Here is a 7,174-nt window from a genome sequence, read left to right as displayed (position 1 = left end):
TATGGTGCAGCAAAAAAAAAAAAAAGAATTTCCTTCTTTTTTTAGTCCGAATAATATTCCATTGTATGGATACACTTCACTTTGTTTATCCATTCATCCATCCATCTGGGTTGTTTTTCTTTTTGACTGTTGTGGGTATTGTGGAAAATGCTGTAAGAACATAAGTGTAGAAAAGCAGTTGATTTTTTTTTTTTTTGGCCATGCTTGCAGCATATGGAAGTTCCTGAGCCAGGGATCGAACCTGTGCCACAGCAGCAACAATACTGGATCAAAAACCCACTGTGCCACGATGGAGCTCTGAAAAGTAATTGATTTTTATATCACATGTGATCCAAGGGATCTTGGATAATCTAAGATCCTATGGTTAGTAAGTAGAGCCTCTGGAATTAGAATCCAGCTCATCAGACTCCAGATTCATGATAAGAGCCCTAGGTTTCCACACTTGAAGCATTTTAATATCCCCATCAGGAATTTGCTACAACTGTTTTTTTGTTGTTGTTGTTTTGTTTTTTGTCTTTTTGCCATTTCTAGAGCCACACACATGGCATATGGAGGTTCCCAGGCTAGGGGTCTAATCAGAGCTGTAGCTGCCACGGGCCTTCACCAGAGCCACAGCTACATGGGATCCAAGCCACGTCTTCTATCTACACCACAGCTCATGGCAATGCTGGATCCTTAACCCACTGAGCAAGGCCAGGGATCGAACCAGCAACCTCATGGTTCCTAGTCAGATTTGTTAACCACTGAGCCACGACGGGAACTCTTTGATGTGTTCCTTATAAAAGTTTCTCATACACAAGAAAATACATGGAAATGTTTAAAATGATAATGTTCCTTCAAGTGCCACCTAAGTTCATCTTGTACTGCCAGAGTACATTTACCATACTTGGGTAAACACTGACTGGAACAGACTGCAGTTTGAAGATGAAAGAAGCACACTTGGGACTCTTGGCTTAAGGATACACGTGGGGGCCAGTTTCTCCCTGCCCAGTTTTCTGGTTCAACAATTGGCCCCCTGACCCCACTCCACTTAATCAGATGAGAATAGGCTGGAGATCCATTTTCAGCAAAGGCAGGGGAAAGCTGTGCCCTCCTGGCTAGAACCTTAGGATCCCACTGTTGGAATGTCCCTCAGAAGCTCTGCAGCACCCTTACCAGTGCATGGGAGACTGCCACTGGAGCACCCATGGCATGATGTCCAACTTCAGCTTGGACAAATGACAGCAACAGAAATCTCATCACGTTTCCTGCTCAAACATCAGTCAGCTCTGTCCCTAGAGCCACAAAGATCAAGTCTTTCCCTCTTCCTCTGGCCATCTAATGCTGCCCTTGTCAGAACCCTTTTACGACTCAAACCACACTTCCTTTCATGTATTTATAACCTTTAAAAAAATTTTGGATCTGATTGCATTATCTAGTACTCCCAGAGAATAATGCTAATTAATAATGATGATAGAGAGCATTTTAATTATTTAATGGGAATGCCTTTCACTTTAAGCATAGCATGAGTTGAAATATTCACATATTCATAAAGTTAGGTCAAGAAGTATTTTTTCCAGAGTTCCCGTCGTGGCTCAGCGGTTAACGAAACTGACTAGGAACCAGGGGGTTGCCGGTTTGATCCCCGGCCTTGCTCAGTCGGTTAAGGACCTGGTGTTGCCGTGAGCTGTGGTGGGTAGGTCACAGACACGGCTCAGATCATGTGTTGCTACGACTGTGGTGTAGGCCAGTGGCTACAGCTCTGATTAGACCCCTAGCCTGGGAACCTCCATATGCTGTGGGAGTGGCCCTAGCAAAGGCAAAAAAAAAAAAAAAAAGTATCCTTTCCTGCTATATAGCACAGGGAACTATATCCAACCACTTGTGATAGAAAAAATAATATGAGAAAAAGAATGTATATATTTGCATGACTGGTACACATTGCTGTATAGCAGAAATTGACAGAACATTGCAAATCAACTATAATTCTTTTTATAAAAGGCAATATCCTTTAACTCTTAAGTGTGTAATCCTTACCTAAACTTTATGAGGTAGATACTATTGTTATGACAATAGATAAGGAGCTGAAAAAAAGAAGTAACATGTTCAAGGTCATATGAACAATTAACAGTCAGGATTCAAATCTGGCAGCTTGAATGCGCAGAGCCCATCCTCTTAACCCCATAGTAACTCGCCATAATAAATTCCACGTGGTAGATGTTATTAGCACAATTTTATAGATGATGAGAATTCAGAAGAGAGGTTAACTGATTTGTCCAAGGTCAAACAGCTCCCAAGTACATCCTTCTCATGGGTTGATAGGGTTTCTTAGCATTTACCTCCCCTGCACGCTGGGTTAATTTCTTCTGCATGCTGTGTGGTTTTTCTCAAATCTGTCTTCCATGTCACTGCCTTGGTTTTCTATCATGTCAGCTCTACCCTTGACATCCCTTTACTCATTAACTCTGCAGTGGTATTATTTTTGTCCTTGTTTCTTTTCTTAGTCTCCACTACCTCCTTTTCAATTTATTCTGTTGCTTTGTCTCAACTTCAGTCTCTTGTTTCAGAATTCAAGTTGTCTTTAATTTCTTAGGAATGCAAAACATTTCCTATTTCGTATTTTCTTCTGTTCCTGGCTGTGTTCTGCCAGATCGTACACGTCATTTTCCCTTTGCATTCTCTCCTCCTCTGTCTCCTTCCTTCTTTGATTCCTTCCTCCTTCCCTCCTTTCCCAGAGAATTTTTGCATAAGGTACCCTGTCAGTTTGTTTTTGATTAATCTGGATCCGGAGAGCCTCTAGCCAAGCCCCTCATTCACACAATAATGTGTTTTGTTGATTCTCCTCTTTGTTTAACTGGACCCTGTGTGCAGCCTCCTCTCTGAATATTAGCTTGAGGGTCCTAGTGTCACCAGTTTATATTCTCCCCATTTCCTTCTTCAGCTGCCTGGGACAGTAGGGTCGCAGAAGACTGGATCCTGGGAAGCCAGTAAATCAACTGTGTCTCCGTTCTCTTCATCCGTAATTTTTCTTTGTTCTTTTTCTTTCTTCCTTCCTTACTTCCTTTCTTTCTTTCTTTCTTTTTTTTTTTTTTGCTTTTTTGTGATTTTGTTTGAGACCCTTCTTTGTAACCCATTTCTTGCAATTCTTATTTCCTTTGGGCCATTTGAAGATGCAAAAGGAATTAAAAATAGCAACTGAGATGCTGTCCTGGTAATTGTGTTTCCATTTTTGCCGACTTGGCTGTGAGCGAATTAAAAACCTGGATAAGACTAAACATGTGGAAATCAACTGGGACTGAAAAAAACAAAAGCAGCCCTGCCATCATCAGGTTGGGGACAGACACGGACAAAGCCTGCTGCCAAGTAAACAGAAAATGCTGTCTTTCCCAAAGTCATGCCACAATTATAAAATGCCATAATCATCCCCTCTCTGTGGGACTGCTGTGTGTTCCTATACGAGCCCCTCCACAGCGCTGTTGCCATTGTGAGCTGAAGTTTGGACTTGCCATCAGCCTCTGCATGAAGTAGAGCATGAGTCACGGCAGCTGCCGACCCGCAGCCCCGCTGCGTGGAGCTCAGGGTGGAGACCAGGAGTGAGGCCCTCTGTGCTCTGGGAAAACTGGAAGAACAGGTCTCCAGGTAGATATTTTCAGGAGAAGATTTTTATGAGCCCCGTTCTCGCATCTCCTCGTATCTAGAAAAACACTAGAAGTCCTTCAATGATGACTGATGACTGACTAGTAGTAACTGTCAGGGGACCAGCAGCAACTTCTGTAAGATGAGTGCGTGACTGCCTGCAACTCCCCCTTCACCTTTATGACTTAATCTTAATATTCCCCCTTTGCTCTTGGGGGCAGTATTTCAGAGCGATATGAAACACTGCCTCCCGGGCTGCAGTTAGGTGGACAAAAGAAAAGGTGCCTGTGCGAACAGCCACTGCCGAGGGTGGGCCAGTGAGCCCTGAGGGAACACAGGAAAGCAGATCAAAGGAGTGATTCCAGTTAGCCCACGTCTTCCCATAGAAACGGTTTTCTGTACTTTCTCTGTAAATCTGGTTATCTGTAAATCTTTTGTTCCTACTATCTCCCCATTGTTGCAAAAACTCATTCTTGTTGTTGTTGTTGTTTTTTGTCTTTTCTAGGGCCACTCCCGCAGCATATGGAGGTTCCCAGGCTAGGGGTTTGATCAGAGCTGTAGCTGCCGGCCTACACCACAGTCACAGCTACGTGAGATCTGAGCCGTGTCTGTCACCTGCACCACAGCTCACGGCAACGCCGGATCCTTAACCCACTGAGCGAGGCCAGGGATCAAAGGAGTGATTCCAGTTAGCCCACCTCATGGTTCCTAGTCAGATTCGTTAACCACTGAGCCATGACAGGAACTCCCAAAAAGTCTTATATCCTTGCTTCCCCCTCTGAGCCATTTCTCAGGGCTCCCTGAGATGCTGTCTCCTGGGCTTAAGTCCTAATTTCATTCCCCAAAAAACTTAACTCTCAACTTTGGAGGTTGTATTTTTTTAGTCGACACTATCTTCCTTTATTCCTGGGCTGCCAGACTGCTAACCTGCCCTCACCCCAGGACAGCCCCCATCCCTGGTCAATCTCTACAAAAAGTCTCCTCCTACTGCCTGGGAAACAGTCACTAATCCCGATCTGACCCCTGCTTTCCTGCGGCCCTTCCCAAACCCATCAGGGGGAGCCCAGCCCTTAGAAAAGACACTCCCGCTTCCTTTCATCCTTGGCATCCACACTCCCTCACTGGCCGGAGTTAGTACATTTGATTTGGTCGGACCACAGGCTCATCCTCTGCATCTGGGGCTGTGAAGGGTGTGAGATGGGTGTAGCCCTGCTGTTCTTCCCATTCAGCTCAGCTTTGTTTTGCCATCAGAGGCACAGTGACTGCTTAGGTTCTTTCTTCCTGCCATTGGGAAAGGAGAAAAACAGTACCTACTAGAAGCTGTTCCAGGTCCGTCCCCCTCCTCTAGGATAGGGGGTGGGCCCTGAATCCCATTCTCCATGCAGGAAGGTGGACAATCGTCCAGCCCCAACCACAGACAGCACTTGGATGAAGGGCCCATGATCAGTGTGCCCATCCCAGGGTCTCTCCTGAAGCCAAGGAGCAGCCTTGGTGGCACTGATCCTGCCGCCCACAGGCTATCTGTCCCCAGGCAGTCCCTCCTCTCTTTGGGCCCCCTGGTCATCCCTCGGCTCACTCAGGCCTCTTCTTCCTGCTTGAATGTCTATGATTCTCAGTTCAAACAATAGAATTCAGTGGGATTCCCGGTAATAAACATCACCATCCCTGCCCTCAGTCACACAGCCCAAAGCCCGGTCCCCTGGCTCCCAGGCCTCTCTCTCGAACTGCTAGCAGCATCCACTCCAGACTGGTGTAGCCAGAGCAAAGGGCAGGGGTCTTGGGGGGGTTGGGGCTCTGCTTGCAGTGTCCTGGCCCTTCAAGGTCACCAGACCTGCAGCCGCACACCTTGCAGTTGGAGAACAAGGTAAAGGAGAGGAAGGCTCCAAGGCATGATGCTTACATGGTGGGCCGGGATGGTCCAGCCCACCTTGGCCCGGCTTAGCAGACCAGACTCAACCCTCAGGTTTTAGGGTTTCCCTTAAAACACTGGAAGCTGCGGAAACACTAGATCCTTGTTCCGCCATAGCACAAGCTCTCATTCCTGAGTCCACAGCCTCATGTACAAGATTTGCTTCACATCTGAGAGCCCTGCCCTAGCCCCGCAGGCTGTGCCTTTGTGGCTGCCTCGCTCACTTGCTCGCTCAGCTCCTGAGCTCCCCACCCCCTTATGATCTGCATCCACATAACAGTGGCCTCAGGGCCCTGAGACTAGGGCGCAAGCTCTTGGCTGGAACAGTTGCCCAAGGAGCATTTAGCGCAATCACGGAGCCCTAGAGAGAAGGTTTCGCCCACAGTCACGGATCAGGGAGCGTTTCTGAGTGAAGTATATGTTACCACATGCTAAATTACACACAATTCTCAGGGGGCGATCCAGTTCCACTCACTGCACTAGGTGTTGATTGGCCCCTTGGTTTTATGCAGTGGTCAGATTGTCACCTGACCATGTTCCAGCTCTGCAGTTACTTGGTGAAGTGGAAGGGTTAGCTTGGTGGCTTTAGAGCCAGCTTGAATTCTCATTGTGTGACCTTCTGTGGTTACCTCATTGCTCTGAGTCTTGGCTTCTACAATTGTGTGAGAACTTTAACTAGCTATAACATTTGATTAATTAGCAAGTGGACTTTAATCCTAGGAGCCTGAGTCGTTTTCTTTTTGCAAATATCGCTTACTGGATAACTGATGCTGTCCTGCATACGAATTCCAGATGTGTTTTGTTAATTGTGCCATCTCCCTTCGGCTGCCTACATAGAGATGGTTTCTACCCTTTGCTAGCTGTGTGACTTTAGGCCAGTGACTCAACCTCTCTGAGTCCCCATTTCTTCATCAGTGACATGGGAATAATAATAGCACCAGATTACAGCTGCATGTAAATCAATGAAGTTAGAACACACCCTCACACCATGCACAAAAATAAACCCAAAATGGCTTAAAGATAAATATAAGACATGACACCATAAAACTTCTAGAAGAGACTACAGGCAAAACATTCTCTGGCATCAACCATACCTGTGTTTTCCTGGGTCAGCCTCCCAAGGCAACAGAAATACAAATAAAAAAAAAATGGTACCTAATCAAACTCAAAAGCTTTTGTACAGCAAAGGAAACCAAAAACAAAACAAAAAGACAGCCTACAGAATGGGAGAAAATGTTTGCAAATGATGCGACCAACACAGGCTCAATTTCCATAACATACAAACAGTTCATACAACTCAACAGCAAAACAATAAACAGCCTAACTGAAAAATGGGAAGAAGACCTAAAGAGACATTTCTCCAAAGAAGACATCCAGATGGCCAACAGGCACATGGAAAGATGCTCACACCACGTGCATAGGTCACAGCTGCAGCTAAAAAAAAAAAAATCTTATGTTTCAATTATTTCTAGAATCCCAATATCAAGTATTTGTAGGATTCTATGATTCAGTAATTCTGAGATTTCATTATCCTAAGATTCTCTGGCTGCAGGAAGGGAGACCAAAGTCCCCCTTTCATTACCTTGTGAGTTGCCACCCGGGCAGAAGGGAGAGAGAACGGGTCAGTCCAGCCTCTGAGCACCCAAGAGC

The 7,174-nt window shown here is 45.7% G+C and overlaps 1 protein-coding gene across 1 annotated transcript in view; it reads right to left on the bottom strand.

Annotated features, from left to right (window-relative positions):
- Positions 1-87: 87 nt before the first annotated feature.
- ADAMTS14 (ADAM metallopeptidase with thrombospondin type 1 motif 14) overlaps positions 88-7,174 on the bottom strand; it is a 113,708-nt gene continuing 106,621 nt past the window's right edge. The window contains exon 24 of the transcript XR_007132218.1: positions 88-150. The gene's annotated coding sequence lies outside the window, so the exon portion shown is untranslated. The remainder of the gene's footprint in view (positions 151-7,174) is intronic.

The sequence above is a fragment of the Phacochoerus africanus genome, chromosome 15, assembly GCF_016906955.1.
Source record: "Phacochoerus africanus isolate WHEZ1 chromosome 15, ROS_Pafr_v1, whole genome shotgun sequence".
Taxonomy (NCBI): Eukaryota; Metazoa; Chordata; class Mammalia; order Artiodactyla; family Suidae; genus Phacochoerus; species Phacochoerus africanus.
Note: the sequence above shows the minus strand (reverse complement) of the source record. Positions and strands in the feature narration are given on the sequence as shown.